This window comes from Chrysemys picta, chromosome 24 (genome assembly GCF_011386835.1).
Source record: "Chrysemys picta bellii isolate R12L10 chromosome 24, ASM1138683v2, whole genome shotgun sequence".
In the NCBI taxonomy this organism is placed as follows: Eukaryota; Metazoa; Chordata; order Testudines; family Emydidae; genus Chrysemys; species Chrysemys picta.
Genome location: NC_088814.1, coordinates 15,989,067 through 16,014,521, shown reverse-complemented (window position 1 = coordinate 16,014,521; position 25,455 = coordinate 15,989,067). Strand labels below are relative to the sequence as shown.

The 25,455-nt window shown below is 55.3% G+C and overlaps 1 long non-coding RNA gene across 1 annotated transcript; it reads left to right on the top strand.

The window, feature by feature from the left end:
• The first annotated feature begins 13,719 nt into the window (after positions 1-13,719).
• On the top strand, positions 13,720-23,735 carry LOC135977365 (uncharacterized). Its single transcript, XR_010594819.1, has 3 exons — positions 13,720-13,990; positions 22,184-22,271; positions 23,394-23,735. It is a non-coding gene; the product is annotated as an uncharacterized LOC135977365 (long non-coding RNA).
• Positions 23,736-25,455: the final 1,720 nt, after the last annotated feature.

Sequence of the window (25,455 nt, the reverse complement as noted above, 5' to 3'; positions counted from 1 at the left end):
CAGCTGAAAGCTGGAATCTGCCCCAGCTGCTGGAAGGTAAGTGTCACTAGAACTGGCTTCATTTAACAGCAGATACATTTCACTGTCCATCAGCTCGGAAAGGGCTCTGCTCCACAGGCCTCCAGGCAGAGCAGAGCTGCCATCTGAAGCAAACTCATCAAGGATTCAGTTGTGAGGCAGTTCGTCTCTGCCACTTTATTGCCTTGTTGTTCTAATTGTGGATCCCACATGGTCCAGCAGCAAGGACCGACTGCCCCCAGCTTCCCTGCATTAGACCCAGGACACTGCTCTACTGATCAAGCTGCAGAGAGAACTGACTGATTTCTATCCTCTTAGACCAGGTCCTAGTGGAGCCAGCCAGTGTGTGGGTCAGCTGGGGGTAGGCCCGCAGTTGGATGGGCGACTTCCAAGGAACACTTAGGGGCTCAGGAAGTGTTGTGTAGCAGGCGGGGGTCTTTCCTTTGAACTCTTATTGAACCAGTGCCCCAGCATTGGGACACTGGGCTCCCTCATCAGTCCCAGTCATTACAGATCCCAGGGCACCCTCATCATTCCATTCTGCCCCCTAAATTCCCTTTGCAGTTCCAGGGGTGCACAGAACTCTTCTCTGCTTCCTACCTGCCACTCCTTTGTGGCATGGCTGCGTGCTCTTAAACAGCTGCTGTGCTCCACCCCAGAGGGGGTGCATTTCAGTGCTTGGTAAGCCACTCCTGTGCAGCACTGTGGCATGGCTGCTAAGCATCTGGTGCACCCCCTGACCCTAGCAGTGGCTGCATTTCAGCGGGGGTGAAGCAGGATGTAAAATGCTGGGTATTAAATGTAACTTCCCTGAAAATAGCCCAGCTCCATTCTCCACTTTCCTTTTTCGGGGAAAGACAAGTGTCTTGAAGCCGTTACTGTCTGACGCAATCCCAGGGGGAGAGACAGGGAGCCTGCAGCTACCAAGGTCAGGGCCAATTTCAAATCCAGTGGCTGACCACTGCCCTGCTCTCGATCCAGAGGAGGAATAGGGATGCACACTTGTGATGGATTGAAATGGCCACCAGATGTCACTGTTGTCCTGATGCTAAAACGGATCTCGAAGGGCATTTGGATATGCTGGTTCCAGAGGGTCCTGGCGAGATGGACAGCTCCAGGGTTTTAGTCTTGCTCTCGTATGATAACAAAACTCTGCATTTCGGTAGGACTTTCATCAGAGGATCTCAAAGTGCTCTACACACTTATTTACACTTCCCAGCCCCACTGTAAAACAGGTACCATTACCCCCTCATTTTACAGATGGGGAAACTGAGGCACAAACAGGGGACACGACCTGCCACAGTTACACCACGAGTCAAGGCGGGCTGGGAATAGATGCCAGGCACCCTGACTGCACAGCAGGAACCAGTGTACCCCACACTGCTCTCCCAGGAGTCCAGGCTTCCAGTTCCCTGCTCCAATCACTAGATTATACTCACATCGGAGTTATGGGACCAGAACCCAGCAGTCCTGACAGACAGCCACTCTAACCACTGGACCACTTTGCCTGTAAGTTACAACTGGGGTAGACATTTTCCCAGCCATAGGACTCTTGCATGGAGAAGTTTGTGGCCACACTCCTTTTACACCTTTCCATGGGGACAAAGCCATGGCGTCTCCATGGCATGAGGGCTCCATCACTCGGTTATGACAATGTGACTCAGCATCCCACAGACATTTCAGGTCATTCTCAGGCCTGGAAGTCTAGCTAAGATGTCGGATGACACAGCAAAAGAGCGCAGGTGGCTACTTGTAGAACTTGGTTCTCCAGATACACCTCTACCTTGATATAACGCTGTCCTCGGGAGCCAAAAAATCTTACCACGTTATAGGTGAAATCGCGTTATATTGAACTTGCTTTGATCTACCGGAGTGCGCAGTCCCATCCCCCCAGAGCACTGCTTTACTGTGTTATATCCGAATTCGTGTTATATTGGGTCGCGTTATATTGAGGTAGCCGTGTACTTCCAGGGGGCAATACAGGCAGCTCCAGATCTTCCACGGAAGCACCACTAGCCCTCTGGGGATACTTAGTTATTGTAATAAATCCCTGGTGACTGGGAACCTCACAGCCGCCATTGCCACTCAGAATGTCCTGGAGACAGAGCTCCTCCAGCTTCACAAGCCCTAGGCCCCCATTGCTAGAACTGAAAGGGACTCTCCCTTAGCTAACAGCAGTATAGGGCCTGGGACACACAGCTGAGCAGTTCTGATTCCAGCCTCCTCAATGGCAGTGGTGACACACTATTCTCCACTATCATTACAATGTCACATTATATTATTATAACGTTCATAGATTTTAAGACCAATAAAGATCATTATGGTCCTCTAGTCCGACCCCCTGAATAGGGATTCCTGCGTCAGGCCCAGAATTTCTGGATGAGCTGAGCATGAGTATTAAGAAAAGATCCAGTCTTGATCTGAAGACTCCAAGGGATGGAGAGAGAATCTGCCACATCACAGGTAAGTTTCCCCAGTGGCTAATTACCCTCACTTCAGAATTGTGCCTTATTTCAGCTTCCAGCCACTGGGGCTTGTTTTGCCACTGTCCCCTCTGCTCTCAGATCCCGCTCCCAGGGCTGGCACTCACAGACGGCTGCACTGGGGTGCACTGACCCTTGAAGGAAAAGTGGAATTGGGAGGCTGGGATCCCAGTTACCCTGTTCCAAAGAGACTCACCTGAATGAAGACCCTGGGAACCACAGGGGCAGAGGTGGGCAGAGAGGAAATGGCCCCAGGGCCAGACTCGGGCCTGGTCTATACTCAGAAGTTAGGTTGACCTAGCTGCAGCTGCAGCAGTTAAGCCAAGCTAACCCCTGGCATGGATGTGGCTGGGTCAACGGAAGAATTCTTCTGGTGACCTGCTGCTGTCACTCGGCGAGGTAGATTCCCGACCCACAGCCATGGGAAGCTCCCTGCACTGCTGTAGGAAGCACAACAGAGGCTGTGTGGCTATAGCGTGGGAGCTAAGCATGGCCAAAGCCTTGGGGAGAAGAGGCGACTGTTTCTTTCCAAACCCGGGGCCCCGTACTGTGTCGTGGAGGGTGGGACAAGGCTCCACTCTCTCTGGATCACTCAAAGACAAAACCCTTGGCAGGAAAACCACACAGAACGCTCCTGTTCTGGCTTGAGGGAGGGGCAAGTTGGGGGGGGTCTGTTTGCCAAGGGGTGGGAGGGAAAGAGGTGACCCGGCGTCCCCCTGCCAGGGTGTGGCTGGATCCCTTGCCCCCAGAACAACCCTGGGTGGAAGGACCTTTGCTCCAAAGGGTTTGTGTTGGTGGGGATTTTATTTTGAAAGACTTTTGTGGCCTGCCCCGGTGGGGATGGACCAGCGAGAGGTAAAGGGCCTGTTGAGGGGGAAATAGTGGCTCAGGGCAGCAAGTCCACCACAGCCATCGCCAGCTCAGCCCCTCAGCAGCTCTTGGGCTAATGAAGTAGATTGAACTTTGCTCATTTCTCTCCGCGAGGCAGGTTTTCCAGACCCGGAGTCACCTCGTAGCTCCCTTTGGAACTCTTTCCACAGGGACGTCCATTTTGAAGTGTGAGCACCAGAACTGACCCCAGGATCCAGGAATGGTCTCACCAGAGCTGCAGTAACAACAACCCACTCCTTCTACCTGCTCAGTTAGCCACATGTCGCACCAGGAGCTCATGTTCCGTTGGTTTCCCTATGATCCCAAAGTCCTTTTTTGAGTGATTACTTTCCAAAATAGAGCCCCCATTCTCTGTGTGGACCTACATTCTTTGTCTCTAGCTGGATGTTGATAAACTGGGGACGGTTCAGAGAAGAGCCACGAGAATGGATTAAAGGATTAGAAAACCTGCCTTATCGTGACAGACTTGAGGAGCTCAATTCATTTAGCTTAACAAAGAGAAAATTAAGGGATGACTTGGTCACAGTTTATAGGTGCCTATGCAAGGGAATAACATTTGATAATGAGCGCTTCAGTCTAGCAGATAAAGGTCTAACACGCTCCAATGGCTGGAAATTAACGCTCGACAAATCCAGATTGGAAATCAAAATAATTTTTTTAACAGTGAGGATAATTAACCTTTGGAACAACTTACCAAGGGGCATGGCGGATTCTCCATCACTGGCCATTTTTGAATCAAGACTGGAGTCTTTTCCTGCTTTAGAGATTATTTTGGGGAAGTTCTGTGGCCTGGGTTATGAAGGAGCCCAGACTAGATGATCATAACGGTCTTGGAATCTCTGAATCTAGGAATGACCTTCTATTTAGCTGTATTAAAACACATGTTATTCAGGTGAGCCCAGCTTACCATGTGATCCTGATCCCTTTCCATAACTGACCTGTCTCTATCTTTATTTACCACTCCACCTATCTTTGTGTCATTTACAAATTTGACCAGCAATGGTTTTATATTTTCTTCCAAATCCTTGAGAAAGATACTGTGGCCACAAATAGATCCCTGTGGGACCTCCTAGAAACCATATCTATGGGATGACAATTCCTCATTGACAATTACTTTTCGAGATCCATCAGTTAGCCAGTTTTTCATCCAGCTAATATGGGCTGCATTAATGCTGCATAGTGCTTGTTTTTAAATCAGAATGTCTTGCAGGACTGATAACGTACAGGCAGGGGCCATTTCAGATTTTCAGGGGGTAGGGGGCAACTTTAACCAGGATTCCAGGGGCTACTTAGGCAGATAACTTAGCAATTAGCCAACAGGAGCACTTTATCTAATTCCTATATAAACGAAAGAAAATCCAACAAATATTAGACCCCCTCAGTTCTAATCTAACATGTTAAGGAATACTGGTTAGGTTTAAAATTGTAATGTATATTCTTACTTTGTTACTAACTCTGCAGAGAGAGCAACCCCTTCAGGACTCCTGAGTTCTATCTCAGCTCTGGGAGTGGAGTGGAATCTTGTGGGTTACAGTGGGGGGCAGATACATCTGGGTTCTATATAAGAACATCAGAACGGCCATACTGGATAAGACCAATGGTCCATATAGCCCAGTATCCTGTCTCCCAACAGTAGCCAATGCCAGGTGTTTCAGAGGGAATGAACCACACAGGCAAGTCATTCAATCTCTGTCGCCCACTCCCAGATTCTAGCAAACAAAGGCTAGAGACATGCAGAACATGGTTTTGCATCCCTGCCCATATGGCTAATAGCCATTGATGGACCTATCCTCCATGAACTTATCTAGTTCCTATTGGAACCCTGTTATAGTTTTGGCCTTCACAACATCCCCTGGCAGTGAGTTCCACAGGTTGCCTGTGAAGAAAAACTTTTATTTTGTTTGTTTTAAATCTGCTGCCTGTTCATTTCATTGGGTGACACTTAGTTCTTGTGTTATGTGAAGGAGTAAATAACATTTTCTTATTCAATTTTTCCACACCAGTCATGATTTTATAGATCTCTATCATATCCCCCCTTAGTTGTCTCTTTTCCAAGCTGAAAAGTCCAAGTCTCTTTAATCTCTCCTCATATGGAACCTGTTCCATACCCCTAATAATTTCTGTTGCTCTTCTCTGTACCTTTTCCAAACCGAACATATGTTTTTTGAGATGGAGTGACCAAATCTGCACGCAATATTCAATATGTGGGCGCACCATGGATTTATATAGAGGCAATATGATATTTTCTGTCTTATTATCTATCTCTTTCCTAATAATTCCCAATATTCTGTTTGCTTTTTTGACTGCCACTGCACATTGAGCAGATGTTTTCAGCAAATGATCCAGAATGACTCCAAGATCTCTTTTTTGACGGGTAACAGCTAATTTAGACCCCATCATTTTATATGTATAGTTGGTTTTATATTTTCCAATGTGCATTACTTTGCCTTGATCAACACTGAATTTCATCTGCCATTGTGTTGCCCCGTTTTGTGAGATCCTTTTGTAGCTCTTTGCAGTCTGCCTGGGACTTAACTATCTTGAGTAATTTTGTATCATCTGAAAATTTTGCCACCTCACTGTTCACCCTTTTTTCCAGATCGTTTATGAATATGTTGAATAGTACTGGGCCCAGTACAGACCCCTGAGGAACACCACTATTTACCTGTCTCCATTCTTATCATTTATTCCTGTCCTGTGTTTCCTATTTTTTAACTGGAGTGCCTGGCAATGCTTTCAGGATCATCTATGGATCCTAATTTACTTTAATGATAAGCCTTTTGTTATCGTAATCATAAACAAACTCCCTGCCCCAAAGGGGGAAGCTGGGAGCAGCACAGAACACATCACATATCACACTCAAGCCGTGTTGCAGTTAAGAGCTCCATCTGGGGCTAGGGTGTGGGCTGTGAGCAGACCTCAGGTACGAAACTCAGGCGGGTCTAGAGCCCCCCCACCCCACCCCCATCTAAATGGCATCCCTGCTTACCGGAAGTCTAAGTAAATGATGTCATCACAGTTAACTTTAACCACCAACCTTGTAATCTCATCAAAAAGACTCCCAAGTTTGTTTGACACACCTATTTTCCATTATACCATGTTGACTGGAATTAATTATGCTGCCATCCTTTAATTTTTTTACTGATTGCATTCAAGATCAGCCTTTCCAGGATTTTATCTGGGATCAAGGTCAAGCTAACTGGTCTACAGTTACCACTTGCTCTAAATATTGGCACAATATTAGCTTTATTCCCCAGCCCTCTAGAACTTTCCCAGTACTTCAATATTTGTTAAACAACATTAACAGCTCAGTGAGCTCCTTGGCCAATTCTTCTAAAACTCTTGGGTGCAAGTTTTATCTGATCTTACAGATTTTAAATGTTTAACTTTAGTATTTGCTGTTTAACATCCTGCCTACTTACTGTGGGAATAGGAAGTATTTCATAACCAGTGAAGCATGTGAATACATCATCCGTCTTCTTTCCAAACACCCAACAGCAATATTCATTCAACACTTTTGCCTTTTATGCATCATTATTGACAACTGTAAGATCCCAACCCACCCATAAGAGTGAGAGATCCCCCCAGGGTGCTACATTGCAGCCCCCACCGGGTAGCTCCTGATTTGTTACCCTGGGGACAATCCACAACATGGCACTGATTCACTGCAGCCACTCCATTTATTTTGTTCTGAGTATATTAAAATGTTCCTTCTTATTTTCTTAACCCTACTGGTCATATAGTTTTCACTGATACCTTTAGCTTCTATTTTCAACTGTCTGTATTTAGTGATTGCTAATTTATAGTCGTTGTTGTCAGCTTCCTCCTTTTTCATTTTTTTATATGCGTGTGTGTGTGTGTTTGTATGTTATTTTACTTTATTTTACGTTGCTGCTTTCAGTTTTGTTGTTAACCAGGATGGTGTTTTAACCAACGATACTTTCTTTCATAATTGTGGTTTTTTGACACACGGTAAAGTTTTCTTACACAACTCCCAACTGTCATTCCTATTGTTTTGTTTAAATTTTTCCTTTCCATCAACATTGCTCATAATTGTTTTCAGCTTTGGGAAACTGGCCCTTTTAAAGAGTCTAGTGGTATATTATTTGTCAGGGCTGTGTTTTGTTTGCATATTAAAAATATAATTCGATTATGATCACTTGTACCAGACAATCACTAATCTTTAGCTGAGTGGTTAATTCATCTTCATCTGTCAGGAGATCAAATGTAGAATTGTTCCAAGTAGGGTGTACTACTGTTTGGGTTAGAAAAGCATCACCAATAGGTAACTCTTCTGCCAGGTGGAGTCGGCAGCAACAAGGCCAGGTTCAATGTTTAGGGGTTCCTCATAACAATACAAAACAGAACTGGCTTGGGCCCCCACCCAGTAATCTGGGAAAACTCACCACCACCCTTGGCAATGCTTCCCTTCTCACAAGCACCGAGTCTGTGTATAACAAATTTTTATCAAAGAGAAAGGGAACCAAGCATTAGTTTGGGACACTAGAGCCACATTCAAAAGCAGGCAACCGTAAGCAAAAACCCAACCTCCCAGTGGACTGGGCAGTGTCCCGTGCTTCAGGTTCCCACCTTGTGGTGGGAAAGTCCAAGGAACGAATGTCCCTTTAGCACCTTACTTCCCCTTCCCTCTGCTGGACCCACACACAGTTGGCTGGTCTTGGCCAGTGAAGACCCAGAGTCAGAGGTGTGTTTGCTGGGGTCACCTCCCACCCCAGAAAGGGGGGGGGAGCCGGGACTTGAACAATATCTGTATGAAGCAACAGAGGGTCCTGTGGCACCTTTGAGACTAACAGAAGTACTGGGAGCATAAGCTTTCGTGGGTAAGAACCTCACTTCTTCAGATGCAAGTAATGGAAATCTCCAGAGGCAGGTATAAATCAGTGTGGAGATAACGAGGTTAGTTCAATCAGGGAGGGTGAGATGCTCTGCTAGCAGTTGAGGTGTGAACACCAAGGGAGGAGAAACTGTTTCTGTAGTTGGATAGCCATTCACAGTCTTTGTTTAATCCTGATCTGATGGTCAAATTTGCAAATGAACTGGAGCTCAGCAGTTTCTCTTTGGAGTCTGGTCCTGAAGTTTTTTTGCTGTAAGATGGCTACCTTTACATCTGCTATTGTGTGGCCAGGGAGGTTGAAGTGTTCTCCTACAGGTTTTTGTATATTGCCATTCCTGATATCTGACTTGTGTCCATTTATCCTCTTGCGTAGTGACTGTCCAGTTTGGCCAATGTACATAGCAGAGGGGCATTGCTGGCATATGATGGCATATATAACATTGGTGGACGTGCAGGTGAATGAGCCGGTGATGTTGTAGCTGATCTGGTTAGGTCCAGTGATGGTGTTGCTGGTGTAGATATGTGGGCAGAGTTGGCATCGAGGTTTGTTGCATGGGTTGGTTCCTGAGTTAGAGTTGTTATGGTGCGATGCGTGGTTGCTGGTGAGAATATGCTTAAGGTTGGCAGGTTGTCTGTGGGCGAGGACTGGCCTGCCTCCCAAGGTCTGTGAAAGTGAGGGATCATTGTCCAGGATGGGTTGTAGATCCCTGATGATGCGTTGGAGAGGTTTAAGCTGAGGACTGTAGGTGATGGCCAGTGGAGTTCTGTTGGTTTCTCTTCTGGGCCTGTCTTGTAGCAGGAGGCTTCTGGGTACACGTCTGGCTCTGTTGATTTGTTTCTTTATTTCCTTGTGTGGGTATCGTAGTTTTGAGAATGCTTGGTGAAGAACTTGTAGGTGTTGGTCTCTGTCTGAGGGGTTGGAGCAGATGCGATTGTACCTCAGTGCTTGGCTGTAGACGATGGATCGTGTGGTGTGACCGGGGTGGAAGCTGGAGGCATGAAGGTAGGCGTAGCGGTTGGTGGGTTTTCAGTATAGGGTGGTGTTAATGTGGCCATCGCTTATTTGTACGGTGGTGTCCAGGAAGTGGACCTCCCGTGTAGATTGGTCCAGGCTGAGGCTGATGGTGGGGTGGAAGCTGTTGAAATCATGGTGGAATTCTTCCAGGGCCTCCTTCCCATGGGTCCAGATGATGAAGATGTCATCAATATCTGTATGGTCGCTGTGTACCTCTGCAACTGGCTGTTTGCTGCTGCTGACGCTGCTGACAAACGCTCACTGTCATTTCTGCGATGCCATGTTCTGAGTGTCCACCCCTTAACCCAGGTCTTTAGTGATTTCACTGGAGAGCAGGGACCCTCCCTGCCAGTACAGCCTCTGCATTGTCTTTCCTTCCACTACCATCGTGACACCAAGTCGAAACCATAGCCCCCAGACCTGCACTGATTCTGCTCTAGTAATCACCGAATAGAAACAGTGACTCCCAATTAAGTCTAATTAGCTGTGTCTTTAAACACTTGGGAGAAGGTCAAATGCACTCTTTGAGCAGAGACCACATCCCCAGATAAAAACACTTCCTCTTCCTCCTCCCTCCTTCTCTTTCATTGGGCTTTCGCATCCCTACTGCCTGCTTAGTGAGTGAGATTCAGCTGAGGGTGACCCCCTCCTTCAGGGCAGGTGAGGACAGTTCTGCTGCCCTTTACTCACAGAATCAGGATAACAACACTCCATTACCCCTGCACTCAATGCTAGAGTGACTTGTGCGCCAACATGAGGCAATACTGCACCAACGCTGCGTCTACACTACGGGATTACTCTGGCATAGCTACGGCACCATAACTGTCAGCATAGTCCTTGCAGTGTAGACATGGCCTTTGTGGGGGAGTTAAAATAGTTTGCTCTTTGCCTTAATCTCTCAAACTGGAATCAGCGCTTGGTTCAGACCTGTCCCCTGGGCACTGAGCACTGGGGTCTGGGCTGAGATTTCTGAAAGATCATTTTAGCAAAGCAGCTCCACCATGTTGCGACCTAGGCAGCGTGGGCGTGTCTATGCAAACGCAGGCTGCTCCTGAGGTGTTGCCCCAGAGCTCATCACTAGATGTCAGGGGAGAGCTCAGTCAGACCCTGCTGACCTAGCATTTTACAAACTCCAAGGTGGTTTAATCAGTGGCAGCATAAGCAGGGCCGGTGCAAGGATGTTTCGCGCCCTAGGTGAAACTTCCACCCTGCGCCCTCCCCCTCCTCAAGCCCTGCGGCAGCTTGCCGCACCCCCCCCCCCCCCGGCCTGAGGCGCCCCCCCCCCCCCCACGGCAGCTCCCCCCCCCCGGCCTGGGGAGCTGTGCGGCAGCTCCCCACCCCAGCTCACCTCTGCTCCGCCCCCTCCCCAAGCCCTGCAGCAGTTCCCCACCCCCCCTCCGCCCTGAGGCACCCCCCCAGTGGCAGCTCCCCCCTCCGCCCTGAGGTGCCTCCCCTGTGGCCCCCCCCCACTCCCGGCCCGGGGAGCCGTGCGGCAGCTCCCCACCCCAGCTCACCTCTGCTCCGCCCCCTCCCCAAGCCCTGCAGCAGTTCCCCACCCCACTCCGCCCTGAGGCACCCCCCCAGTGGCAGCTCCCCCCTCCGCCCTGAGGTGCCTCCCCCATGGCAGCTCCCCCCTCCCCGCCCGGGGAGCTGGGCGGCAACTCCCCACCCCAGTTCACCTCTGGTCCGCCTCCTCCCCGAGCACACCGTTGCTGCTCCACTTCTACTGCCTCCCAGGCTTGCGGCGCCAATCAGCTGTTTGGCGCCGCAAGCCTGGGAGGGAGAGAAGCAGAGCGGGGGCGTGCTCAGGGGAGGAGGCGGAGCAGAGGTGAGCTGGGGTGGGGAGTTCTCCTGTGTGCCGCCCCCCCCTACTTGCTGCAGGCGGCCCTCCCTGCGCCCCTCTACCCCAGCTCCCTCCGCCTAAATGCCGACGACGACTGGGGCGGCGGAAGATCCGGCCGCTGCGGTCGCCGCCGAAGAAAATGCCGCTCCCCAAATGCTAGTGCCCTAGGCGACCACCTAGGTCGCCTAATAGGTTGCACCGGCCCTGAGCATAAGACCTCTACCATGTGTTCTCCCGATCAAAATCCCCCATGATAACAGTTCTTCCTTCTACTCATTATTGATAGATGTTTAACGAGTTGATCATCCCGTTCTCTAGTCCCATTTGGTGTCTATGACAGAGTCACACGGTGATTTGTCCGTCAGAAACGTGATGCATGTTTTGCAGGACTCCACAGTCCCTGCGCTGAGCCCCTAAGCTCCCTGCACTATCCATGCGGGGAGAGAGGCACCTTGCAGTGGGATCTACAGAGCCCGCATGCTAGGCAGGGAGCCGGCTAAACTACCCAATGGGAGATGCTGACAAAATGGGTGAGGCCTAAATCCCACCCAGGGCCAGATTAATCTTTTATGTGCCCCACCCGCTACCCTGGGGCCCCGCCCCCACTCAGCCTCTTCCCCCTGAGGCCCTGCCCACGACTCACATGGGGGAGAAGGTGCAGAGAGGAGCGAACGGGGGGAGAGTGGAGCGAGTGGAGCCTCGGGGGGAAGAGGCCGAGTGGCTCAAGGCCTCGTGGCAGAGCACGGTCTGGGCACCAGGGCCCCTTTTGAGTGTGAGCCTAGTGCCGCGGCCCCATTGTAAACCCAGTACTGGTCCCGCCCCCTCTGACAGTTCGGCGCATAAGTCTGCAGGGCTGGCGCAACCCATTAGGCGACCTAGGCAGTCCCCTAGGGTGCTGACATTTGGGGGGCGGCGACTGCGGTGGCCGAACATCTGGTCGCCACGGTCATCGGCAGTATTTCGGGGGCGGGACCTTCCGCTGCCTCTGTCAGGGGAGCCATTTTGGGGGCGGGACCTTCCGCCACCTAGGGCGCCAAAAAGGCTGCCGGCGCTCCTGTAAGTCCGGGAGAACACAGGGAGGCAGCTGGCGATCTGCAGCCGGGGACCCTCTCCCAGCATCACAGGCTCAGGTACCCAAGTCGTTTCCCGGGAGAACAGTTTAGGCACTGACCCAACTCCACACAACACAGCCATGGGTTGGCAGGGAGGAGGAGGTGCCATCTTGTGTGGAGGTACACGTGCTCAGAGCTCCCCTGCCAGATCCCCTGCAGGCAAGACAGGCACTGCCACACCTCCCGTCCCCTGGTTCCCCACACGCTGGGACGTAGGTGTGAGAGAGGCCCAAGGCAAACAGGCACCTATGGAAATCGGACAGCAAAAATGTAGGTGCTGAGTGAATTAGGCACCACAGGATTAGGTGGGGTTTGGGGAATCACAGCGGTGTCTAAATCTGGAGTACAGGCCCCTGAGTATCTTTAGGCTCTGTCTCAGAAGCTCTTTTCCTGAGGCCACGTCTACACAGCGGGATGCTAGCAGCACAGCTCTGGTGCCACAGATCTGCCAGCGTAACCTCAGCAGGCTACCGCCATGCTGCAGGGACGCCACCTCCCCAGGCACTGCTGGCTAGGTCGGTGGAACCATTCTTCATCACTGGGGGCATCACTACCACGCTCAGGATAGTCCCTGGAGTGGGGGAGCTGAAATAGTTTGCTCTTTGCCTCAGTCACTCCTTGGTTCGGACCTGTCCGCTGGGCACCGAGCATGGGGCTCTGGGCTGAGATTTCGGCAGGAGATGGATTGCCTCTGTTCAGGGGTTGGTGTAAACACACAAGTTCTTGGTGAGCTGCTTGCTGAGACCTTCACTCAGCATGATGGTGTTTCTCTGCCTGCCTGTCATGCAATAACTTTTGAATGCCACATCTGAGCAATTCCAAGGCTTCAGGGGGTGTTCTGGGTCTCAGTGGGCACAACCCTGTTGGATCTTGGTAAAAACTGGAAGGGGAAACGGCGGGCACCTGGAGCCCCTGGCATCTGATTAGCAGAACCACACACCACCTCGCTAAGTGTCTGTAGATTAAAGAGCTGGTTGATTGTAGCCATTGACACATGCCAGCACAGCACCCCCAATGCAGCTTAAATCGTGACACCCTAAATTTTCCTCCCACGGGAAACTGACCTGCAAGGCCCTGGCACCTGCTCTTGCCCAGCAGAGGGGCGACAGTAACTGCTAGGCCCAGCTCAGAGCAGGGGGCTGGAACAATGTGTACTAATCACTGCATTGGATCCCTGTTTTTCTCTGGCTTCCAGCCTCACGGTAACTAGACCACCCAGGCTCTTGAGACACCCTCCAAACTCCCCTAGCCCTCTAATGGTGCTGAAGCTCTGTGCAGGGCCCCAGGGCATAGACCCATAGAGATGGGGACCTCGAGAGGCCCCTAGTCCAGCCCCTGCACCGAGGCAGGACCAGCCCTGGCAGGGGTTTGTCCAACTTAAAAACCTCCAGGGATGGGGACTCCACCACCACCCTGCGAAGCCCGTTCCAGAGCTGAACTGCCCTGAGAGTCACTAAATGTTTCTTATTCGCTGATTTCTCGACCTCCTCTGAGGTAGGGTTACCATCCGTCCGTATTTCCCCGGACATGTCCGGCTTTTGCGTCTCTAAATAGCCGTCCGGGAGGAATTGGTAACAAGGTTAAAATGTCCGGGGTTTTTTTCTCCCTCACCTCCCTCCCTCCCTTCCATGCAGAGTGTGGCTGCTGATTGGGCGGCTAGGCCGATTGACCCACTCCCATTGGCCTCCAGCAGCCAGAGCCCTCCCCTGCTCCCCCCTCCCTCTCTCTGTAGTCCTGTGTAACACACAAACCGACCCACATGGAGCCAGAATGGTAAGAGGAGTGGGGGGGGGGGCAGTCAGGGAGTGGGGGAGTGTTGGATGGGTCCCCAGCCTCCACCTGCCACCCCCCCTCCGTGCATCCCCCCCTCGGTGGGTCCCCCATTCCTGTCTGCCTGTGCTGGCTCTGGCAGTACACGCAGACAACTGCTGTCTGCTGCCCCCAGGTCCTAGTGCCCCCATCCACTAATGGGAAGACAGGCTGCCCTTACCCTGCCCTTCCACCCTAGCCCTGAGCCTCTCCAACACCCCAAACCCCCCAGCCTTCATCCCCACACACCCTAATCCTCTGCTCCATCCCTGAGCCCCCTCCTGCATCATGAACCCCTCATCCCCAGACCCACAGCCCTCACCCCTGCATCCCCTCCTATCCCCAAACTCCCTCCCAATCCCCCTCCCTCTTCCCACACACCCCCTCCTGCCCTCAAACTTCCTCCTAAAGCCTGCACCCCCTCCCTTTGCACCGCCTCTCACCCCCAAACTCCATCCCAGAGCCTGCACCCCTCACCCCCTCCTGCACACCCACCCCCTGCCCCAGCCCGGAGCCTGCACCCAGCACCCAAACTCTATCCCAGAACCTGCACCCCTCCTGCACCCTAATCCCCAGCCGAGGACCTGCACCCCAGACCTCCTCCCAGAGCCTTAGGCAGGTGGGGTGGGGGGTTCTGGGCACCACCAAAATTTCTACAACCCTGCCACCCATGCGAGTGGATAAGGGTCAGGGCAGTCAGGGGACAGGTAGGGTCCTGGGGGGGGGGGGGGCAGTTAGGGTAGGGGGTTCTCAGCAGGGGACAGTCAGGGGACAAGAAGCAGGGGGGGTTGGGGTTCTGAGGGGAGCAGTCAGGGGGTGGGAAGTGGGAGGGAGTGGATGGGGCGGGGCTAGGGCGGGGCTTCCCCCCCCCCCAGTGTCCTCTTTTTTGTTTGTGGAAATATGGTAACCCTATCTGAGGGCCTGGCAGGCCGTCGCTGCCTCTTTACTTGAAGGCTGTGATCATGTCTCCCTCAGCCCCCTCCTCCCTAGACGAAACACGCCCAAGTCCTTCAACCTTTCCTTGTAGCTCAGAGGCATGTGCCCCATTCAGCCCTGCTCCCTCCAACCCGCCAGGGAGCCGGAATTAGAGCAGATTCAGAGTTGGCAGCAAGTTATTGACAGAGCCAGGAGTCCTGGCTTCTCGACTTTTGCTTTAACCACTCGACCAACTTCCTCTCCCAGAGCTGGAAACAGAATCCAGGAATCCTGACGCCCAGGCGCTACTCTGACCACTAGGCCACATCCATCAGTGCGGGTATAGCTGAGCTCTGGAGCTGACAAGCCGTATGAAAACATGCTGGCTTCTCTGCCTTCCTCAGCCATCTAGCTGTGAGCTCTTCCCTCCAGGCCCCGCTCTCCCCACCTACACAGAGCAGGGAAGGCCTGGGCCTTGCTAGCCCCCTCCCAGGGGTCATGTCCAAAGAGAGAGCTCAGGCTGCACGGGGACCCCAGGCCCCTCTAGCTGCATGCGGGATCTCCCTGCTGCCCACCCACAGGGTGCTTTGTTTGCGTTTTGCAGCTGATGCGCTGACTCAGCAGCAATCTTGTCAACAAATGGGGGGGGGTGTTTATAGGGCTGGCATCTCACCAGCATTTCCCCCCGGGGCCTGCAGGTGGCGTACAAAGAACTCCTCAGCTGCAGAATGGGAGGTGCTGTGCATTGGTGAGCAGACATGAACTGTGGCCGGGTGCTGCCAAGGGCACAGCTCTGCCAATCCCTGGGTACGCAGAAGTTTCCCTAACGTTGCTAGCAGCGGTGGGGGTGGGAAGTGCCCCTGGGGCTGCCAGTGCACCTGACAGCTCTAGAGGAACCTGCGCCTTGCGGGGGCCCTGCGGGCAGGGCCGGCTCCAGGGTTTTGGCCGCCCCAAGCGGCGTGAAAAAAAAAAAAAGAAGCCGCGATCGCGATCTGCGGCGGCAACTCGGCGGGAGATCCTTCGCTCCGAGCGGGAGTGAGGGACCGTCCGCCGAATTGCCGCCAAATAGCTGGACGTGCCGCCCCCTCCGGAGCCTGGAGCCGGCCCTGCCTGCGGGCCCTTCACACCAGTGCCCAGAGGCCTTGCGCTGGATCAGGCCCGTGCTGTGCAAACACACAGAGCTTACAGCAGGATAGAGTCCTGCACCTGAGGACCAGGGCCGCCCAGAGGATTCAAGGGGCCTGGGGTCTTCGGCGGCGGGTCCTTCCACTCTGGGTCTTCGGGGCACTTCGGCGGCGGATCCCGGAGCGAGTGAAGGACCCGCCGCCGAAGACCTGCAGCGGAAGAAGCCCTCTGGGTTTTCGGCAGCGGGTGCTTCACTCGCTCCGGGTGTGTTTGGCGGCACTGAAGGACCTGCCGCCGAAGACCCGCCAAAAACTCTCGTGGGGCCCCCTGTGGGGCCTGGGGCAAATTGCCCCACTTGCCCCCCCCCACCCGGGGCGGCCCTGCTGAGGACGCTGGGTCCAATCCTGCCCCAGGTCAGGGGAGGGGATATGGAGCCTTTTGCCTCCAGGGAACCAGTTGCCCTCTAGGCCAGGTCAGGAAATACTCAGCTCCCCACCCTCTGCTAAGTGCACAGAGGCTGGCGGGGGGGGGGGGGAAGGGGGCGGGGGGCGTGCTCTCCCCTCCCGGGGACCAGGGGTGGGGGCACTCTGCTTCTCTCTCTGGCAGCCCTGAGGCTGGGGGGAAAAGATCTGGCCCTGGTGTGCCTTGAGGGGTGAAGGCAGAGGGGGAAGCTGGGGAGTGAGGGAGTGCCCTGAACAAAGGCAGCGCCTGGAACTGATTCCCGTCCTGCTCCATGGCCCAGGACCGTGTTCTGGGGACTGGGGTGCAAATCTGCAGTGCAGCAGTGCTGGCTCCAGAGCAGTGCTCGGTTCTTCCACCCGCTCTCCTGTTACGTTCTGGGGTAGGTGCCAGCGGCAGTGGCCGGTGTATACCTCAGTGCCCACACCCCACTGCACTCCTGTAATACATTTACCAGGCCCACAAAACAAACAGCAAAGAAGCCCCAGACGATGCTCAACGTCCAAACAATTACAACATGCTGACCTGTTTGGCAAAGATTTTCACCGAAGTTTAGTGGTGTCCTTTGTGGGGGAAAGTGTCATTATTGCTAATGAACTGAGACTAGGGTCCTGTCGTGCCAGGAGCTGCACAGACACACCGAGAGCCAGGCCCTGCCCAGAAGACGGGCTCACGGTCTGGAGAGACAGGACAGACACAGGAGGAGAAAGGAACAATTGTCATCCCCATTTTACAGTTTGTGCCCTCTGGACCCAACCCCGCAGCGCACTGAGCACGCTGGCCCCAATCCAGCAAAAGCACGTGGGCTCACGCTTAACTTTAAGCATGGGAGTCATCCCTTTGAAGTCCTTGGGATAATTCATGTACTTACAGTTAAGTGTGTGCTTAAGATCTTTGGCTGGATCGGGGCCAGCATGCTCAGAACTGGGCCCTTTACAATGTCCCAAGTTTACCTTGGTCACAGTCTGAAACGATTTCAAAGGACTTTAAAAGAAAACCCCCCTTCGCGCTGACTCTAGTAACTATCATTGTTGCAGGGAGCTCCTGAGGTCATTGTAAGTGACATTAAAGGGGAAAACACAGACTTCTCCATTTTGGGTTGGTCTGCTCTGTGCATTTGACCAGTTCATGGTTTGCCCTAGCCCGCCAGTCCCTTTCGCGGGTGTGGGTGGACGCCAGAGAAATGACTGGCAAAGGGCAGAGGGGGCTGCAGGGCAGGGGCAGCACCTGAAGTTCCCTTTAACTCAGGTTGGAAACCACCTCTGTTTCCAGCTGATGGTTCTGGGGAGGGCTTGTTTATAGTCGGATTCTGCAGGACTCCCCCGCAGGCACCTAGTGGGAGGAAGCGAGTTCACCATCCTTCCAGGCAGGGGCAGGGAGCAGGTGGGTGAAGCTCTGGGAGGTGAGGTTCAGTGGGGTTTCCGAGCGCAGGATTTTAACCCACTGTGTAGGAAATGGAGCAAGTTTGGGCAGCAGCCAGCATGGATGTCGGGGCTTGTTCTGCTGTGGGAGGGGAACGGGCCAGGACACAGGGCTCCACCCTGAGCATTTCCAACATCCAGACACTAGAGGCCTGGGACAGCCCTGTGACCCCTCAGTGCCAGCTCTGGAATCTGCCGGGTCAGGGGCTTCCGTGCAGCCCCGGGGCAGGGGGTGTCCCAGGGTGGGCTGGGTGTAGCTGGCCCAGGGTGGACTTGCTCCTCAACAATCCTGTGCCCCTGCAAAGCCCCACAAGAGTGAAGCGGGGGCACAACTCTTGTCAGCCCAGCCCCCATAGCCACTGAATAAGGGGGGCAGGAGCTGCCTCCCCTCCGTCCCTGCACCAACACAGGGGTGGATCTATCCTTTCACACGCAGCGACCCGGAGAATTGTCGTGGCTAACAGGCCAGCACTCCTCCCAGGCCCGAGCCCCCACGGGACCAGCAGCTAAGAAACCCCAGGGACTCCCTGACTCCTTGACCGGCTGGGAAGAGGCTCGCTCCCTCCCGCACCCCGGCACCCTCTGACCAAATGCAGCCTGGTCTGCCCCGGCCCATCCGCCAGCAGGGAGGCTGGCAGGCCGGTGTTTAAAGTCCGCCTGCCTGGGTGGTGGTGAGTTCTGCCTCCCACTCAGCTTGAGAAGCCACCCCTAGGAAGGGGTTTGCTGCCAGGCAGCCATGGCCTGTGAGTGCAGACGGGCACCCAGACACCGTGGTGATGGGCACCTTCGGCCCGGCGAGCCAGGAGCTACCCACAGGCCTGTGCGTAGTTCAGTGCTTCCTGCCTGAGTTCTGGGGAGCCCTTTACACAGGGGGACAGTGCGACCGGGGAGACCACGGGTAACAAGCCGAAACATTCCACCTTAAGCCAGCTCTGGGTGCACCTTAACTGTGGCTGTGAGTGCTGGAGGTCGAGGGGAGGGTGCGCGGGGCTCCCACCCACGCTGTCAGGCTGGCAGCTGTTGGCGCCTGCTCAGTGCGAGCTGAACACGCTGAACGTGTGGCTGGGAGGCTGCCAAACCCAGTGCAACCAGCAGCCTCCTGGCCCTGCACCACCACTTAAAGGGCCAGCTCTGATCCTCTGTCCCCTTCCTTCCACACCCAGCCCGCCCAGGCACTCACACAGGTATGCACCACACTGGCCTGGATGCACCCACCTTCCTGCAGGCCCCTCCCTGCACACACACGAGCCCGTTTGTGTAGCTTTTGTGCACTGAGATGCACACAGAGCCAATGGACATGCTCACTGCCCGCACGCACCCAGCACGGAGGGCTAGCGCCCAGCCCTGCCCGCGGGGGCAAGTCCTGTGCTGGGCTTGGATGAGGTGCCCTGCTCTGGCTCTTTCCACCCATTCTCCCTATGGCCCCATCAGCCATCCTGCCAGCGGCAGCACCACCTGAGGGGCACCTTGCCCGCCTAGATCAGGGCTGCATTCTGCTGGGTGCTGCACAGACCTCCTGAGGTCCCTTCCAATGCTAATCTTCTAGGAGTCATGACAGCCCCTGCCCCAAACACCTCACAGGCGGGGCGGTTTGTTGTGTGGGCCCGTGGTGCCCGTGCTCCACCAATACGAGATCACAGGGGCCCGGCTACACCAAAGTTCAGGACTGGGTCTCTCTCATGGCCCAGCCTACCACCCCCACATGCCTCCCCCAGAGCGTCCCCTCCAGCCTCCTGCCCCCAGGCGATTTAAAAGGGCCCACCACCAGCAGGGCTAAGACATCTTCCTGCACACCCACTCTACTTCCTGAAGCAGCTGGCACGTCCCTCCAGCCCCTGGGGAGGAGGGTGTCTCCATGTGCTGCCCCCGCCCTGAGCGCCGACTCTGCCAACTGTGGGCGATGGCAGTGCCTGTGGGCAGCGGCGCATGGAGACCCCTACGGACCCCCCGCCTAGGAGCTGCTGCCAGAGGGGGGGTGGGCTGCTTTTGGGAGCCGCCCGAGGAAAGCACTGCACCCCAACCTCCTGTCTCAGCCCACACCCTGCCCCCAAACTCCTTCCCAGAGCCCGCACCCCAAACCCCCTCCCACACCCCAATCTCCTGCCCTGGCCCTGAGCTCGCCCCCTGCACCCAAATTCCTTCCAGAGCCCACTCCCCGTACCCCCTCCCACACCCCAACCTCCTGCCCTGGCCCAGAGCTCGCCCCCTGCACGCAAACTCCTTCCCAGAGCCCATTCCCCGCACCCTCTCCCACACCCCAACCTCCTGCCCTGGCCCAGAGCCCACATCCTGCACCCAAACTCCTTCCCAGAGCCCGCCCCCCGAACCCTCTCCCACACCCCAACCCCCTGCCCTGGCCCAGAGCCCACATCCCACACCCAAACTCCTTCCCAGAGCCCACTCCCCATACCCCCTCCCACACCCCAACCCCCTGCCCTGGCCCAGAGCCCACATCCTGCACCCAAACTCCTTCCCAGAGCCCACTCCCCGCACCCTCTCCCACACCCCAACCCCCTGCTCTGGCCCAGAGCCCACATCCCACACCCAAACTCCTTCCGAGAGCCCGCCCCCCGAACCCTCTCCCACACCCCAACCCCCTGCCCTGGCCCAGAGCCCGCCCCCCTCACCCAAACTCCTTCCCAGAGCCCGCCCCCCGAACCCTCTCCCACACCCCAACCCCCTGCCCTGGCCCAGAGCCCGCCCTCCGAATCCCGTCCCACACCCCAACCCCCTGTCCTGGCCCAGAGCCCACATCCCGCCCCCAAACTCCTTCCCAGAGCCCGCACCCCATACCCCCTCCCACACCCCAACCCCCTGCCCTGGCCCAGAGCCCACATCCTGCACCCAAAATCCTTCCCAGAGCCCACCCCCCCCACCTCCTCCCACACCCCAACCCCCTGCCCTGGCCCAGAGCCCACATCCCAGACCCAAACTCCTTCCCAGAGCCTGCCCCCTGTACCCCTCCCACACTCCAACCCCCTGCCCTGGCCCAGAGCCCACATCCCGCACCCAAACTCCCTCGCAGAGCCTGCCCACCCCCCAGCCCCCTGCTCCAGCCCCAGCCCAGAGGCTCAACCCCCTCCTGCACCCAAACTCCCTCCCAGAGCTTCAGGCAGGTGTGGGCGGGCTTGGACCTGCCCACGGGCACCACCAAAAATTATACAAACCTGGTGCTCACTGTCTAAGTGGGCAAACAAAGGGTTCCAGACCCCATTTTACCACAGGGGGTGGGGGAGGGACTGTGGCACAGAGCGGGGCAGTGACTTGCCCACAGTCACCCAGGGAGTCTGTGGCCAAACCAGGAAATGAATCCAGATCTCCCGGGTCCCAGCCCAGCACCTTAATCACAAGACATCCCTGATCTCCTGTCATCTCTTTCCACTATGCAGCTCACTGGGCTTTCCATGTGCATCCCACCGCACAGACCCTGGTGCACTCTGCCCCCCCCCCCCCCGAGTGCCCTTGCTGGAGTTAGAGGGAGGAGGAGGAAGAGCAAGTCCAGGCCCTCCCCAGCCTGCAGAGCCTTCAACCCACTCCTAAGAATGAGAGACCCCCCCCTCAGGGTGTCACATCCCAACCCCCCCGGACAGCTCCTGATCTGTTACCCTGGGGACAAGCCATGGCACGGCAATGATTTGCTGCAGCCAGTGAGCACAGCTGGGCCCCATCTGGATGGATGGATGGATGGATGGTTGGGGGAGGGATAGCTCAGTGGTGTGAGCATAGGCCTACTAAACCCAGGGTTGTGAGTTCAATCCTTGAGGGGGCCACTTAGGGATCTGGGACAAAATCAGTACTTGGTTCTGCTAGTGAAGGCAGGGGGCTGGAGTCAATGACCTTTCAAGGTCCCTTCCAGTTCTAGGGGAGAGAGAGAGAGAGGGAGATAGGTTAACCAGTTGCCCGCAGCTACACACTTGGCTGGTAGGGGCAGGGCTGACTGGGGGAATTCTCTGCCTCACACATCCCATCCAAAGGGGAGGGGGCAGTGCTGCTGCCCCAGCCCAACTCTGCCATGGGCACAGGCAGGGCCCCCCAGGAGGAGGGACTGGTCACTAGCTCTCCAATTTTGTAATATTGACATTTCAACTGCTGAAAACTAAAGGGGAGAAATGTCAACATTTTCTCAGCCCCCTCCCCCAGCCCCATTTTCACCCCGCTCCAGCCGTGGGGAAGGTTTGAAAACACAGATATATATATTTTTTAATTCAGGATTTTTTTCTCCTTTTTTTCTACCCAGCTTTGCTGCTCAGCGACACAGCGGCCCCTAGTGGTCACAATAGCAAACTGCTCCACCCTGCCGCCCCTGCAGCCAGCAGCTCCCACAGGTCAGACTGCCCTGACTGTGACCCCCAAGCCATTGCTCTTGTGTAAAGAATGCCAGCTGCTTCCTTGGGGCAGTAGCCTGGCCCCTGGCCCAAGCAACCTGTGCTCTAGGGCAGGCACAGGGGGCTGCCTTTCACGGGGAGCTGAGATTTACCGAAGAGCTCAGCACCAATATGCTCTGGGAGAGCGGCCCCGGGCGGCGGGCGCTGGCCACTTGCAGATTCTGGCCTCACAGCCCATCAGGGGTCAGCCAGAGCACAAGCTGGCACTGGGGGCATTGACGAGAACCAGCGTCTTGCCACTGCCAGCCTCTGCTGGGATGGAAGCGGCAGCCGTCAGGGGCCAGGCTCCCGCCCCTGCTGTTAGCGCCCAGAGCCATCCAGTCCCCCTCGTGCCTTAGCTCGTGGGAGCTTCCTCGTGCTGTTGATCTGGTGGCAGGGAGCCTGGCAGCGGGCGCATGATCAATAGCACCTGGCCCCGCGGTGCGACCCCACCAGCAGGAGGCCTGCCTGCGAGGGATCCCGACGGGTGTGCAGACGGAAAAGGAGAGAAGCAGCGGAGGGGTGGGGGGGAGAATGGAGCCGAGGCAGTGTAATGAGATGAGTAATGAGCCCCCTAGAGATCTCCGTAGAGTGTGGCTCTGAAGCCAGCCAGCAAAGGGGAATGGATGGAGGCGAGAGGAGGCTGCTTACAAGGAATGGCTTTCATCTAGGCACTGGCAGCTGAGTGGAGGAAGAACCAGCAGCTTCTGCTGTGCTGTGCGGTGGGAGAGCGAGTGAGTGTGCCAGGGCGAAAGGGGAGGGAGAAAAGAAAGTGAGAGTGGAAGAGAAAGAGGGAGGGCGGGCGTGGGGGAAAGGAGGCGACCGCCAGTCATTGCTCTATGGGGATATTTATAGCCAGAGTCCCCATCAGCAAGACCCTGCCAGTAACCCCTGCTGGCAAGGCTGGAGGTGACCAGGTGGAGGGCTCCTGAGGGTGTTTCCCAGCATGGCCGGAAGTTTTGAAAACTCATCATTTCAACCCTTTTTTGTTGTTGAAATCTCAAATTCCGACTGAAAAAAAAAAAGGGGGGACGAAATTCTCAGGACCACGTTTGTTAAAACGATGTCCCGTTTTTCAACCAGCCCAGCGCCTGAGTTCACTTGGCTCTGAAGTGCGTCTGTACAAGGGACACCGTGGCACTCTGTGTTGATCTTCTCCATTCCAAACCCAACGGGCTCAGCTGGCAAATCCAAACATGTTTCCATCTGTGGAGCAAGGAAGAAGGTCTAACTTAGCCCTGCTGGGGATCCGCTCCTGCTCAGCAACAGTATCGACAGCCTTTGTCCCTTTGATCCTAGCTAACTTGGTATTCTTCTATAAACAGCTTTGGCGATGACTAAGCTCTGTGCCTCACTATCCTGCAGAAGTGAGTTCCACAGGTTAGTTGTATTTTTTGTGAAAAGATAATCAGTTGTAAATGCGTTGCCTTTGAATTTCAGCTGTTGTGCCCTTGGTTCAGGAAGGAGAGGAGCCGCTTAACAACAAATATCATAGACTCCAGCTGGAGTCTGATTTTCTGCCTCTGGCATCATCACTTGTTAATCAGGATTCTCACATCAGAAATCAGCTGATGCTCCTGGTGGGACAGACTCCAGCTCACGCTCCCAGGGCAGGATCAGCTCCGGCCGGGCTGACAGGAGGAACAACTTTCTTGGGTCAATAAAGGCAGCTGTTGTGAGTCAAAGACATGCTGGGAGCAAAGATGGTGACTCAGACAAGGCCATTCGTTCTTCCTCATTCTTGCCAATCCCAACCCAGGAGCCAGTCCTCCAGACATGGGGTCAGTCCAATCCAATCTCTCCTCGCAGCCAGTCAGATTGGGGGAGGGGCTGTGATACATGTCGTGAAACCCCCCCACTCCCACCCCTCCATGTTCCTCACCTGGCTAGGGCTTTGAAACAACCAAAGCGGTGGCTGGTCCTGGGCTGAGCAGGAGCTGGGGCGTGTTTGGTGACTGGGGAGTGACGGATGGAGGTCAACACCAAGGAGAAGCCCACATGCAGCACTGGCGCAGTGTGACGCTGGGACTCAGGAAGCAGCTGGCATGTGGGCACAGGGACCGGGCATGGAGTTACATAGCCGTCAAGGGCTTCCACAGGCCAGGGGCTGATTTAAAGTCACTCCTCCCCCAGGCAGCCGAGACAGAGACCCGGGGCAGGCGCAGCGTGATCACAGATGCTCAGACCCGTGGCCACGGAGCTGCTCCAGCACGTGGGCTGCAAGCAAGGGCAAGGCCCTGCTGGGACAGAACTGAGCCCCCTATCCACAAGGTCTGTGCTGCTATTGTCTGGTCGTCCTGGGCCGATGAGGGGGACCCCTGTGAACTGCACCAGGCACCTGGGAGCTTGCTGAGGGCTTGGTCAAACAGGACATGAGACCCCCGACCTGACTGTGCCTCCGGACCCATGCTCAATCCCCGAGGAGAAAGGTCCGAGAGCATCCTCATACCAGTGACCCCGACCCGCCAGCAAGATCCCCGGGCCCTGAGGCAGGACACAAGGGAGTCCCATCTGGTAAGAGCTCAGCAGTACTCGGCGAACAGGCAGCTCCCTGGGCCTCAGCACCGGCCCTCTCCTCTCTGGCATTGGCATCAGGCAGGTATGGCACCAGCCACAGGGCTGCCTCAGCCCCCGAGCTCCCGTGGGACGCCAGGTCCCATCGCCCCACTGGTGTGAGACAGCTCAGCCTGGCAAGACGAGCGGCCCCTCCTCCCCGGAAAGGAGCTCCGTGGCCAAGCACTGGCTCTGAGTCAGGCGGGCGCTGGAATTACTCAGCTGAGCTTCGGCTCCAGCTTCCCCAGCTCAGCCAGGCCAGAGGCTCGGCCGGGATCTATGTTCCAAGGGCCTGGTTCTCAGTCACACTAAGGCCATTACTTGCTGCTCTGGCTGTGTGAAGGGGCCTGGAAGTGGCTGGAGCAGCACCCTAAGAACTCGCGCGCAGGGGCCAGACCTGGTGTAAGTGGGGCAGGGTGGGGCAAAGTGTGGAGTACCTGCCCTGTGGGTCCCACTAGAGCCCAGAGGGGGCCATGGGAGGCACTGTGTAAGTTAGAGTAGCCACGAGGGTGCTCTAGCTTACCTGGGGGTGTGGGCAGAGCCGTGCCCAGCCCAAAGATACAAAGGGGCAAAGGCGACAGAAAGCTAGCAG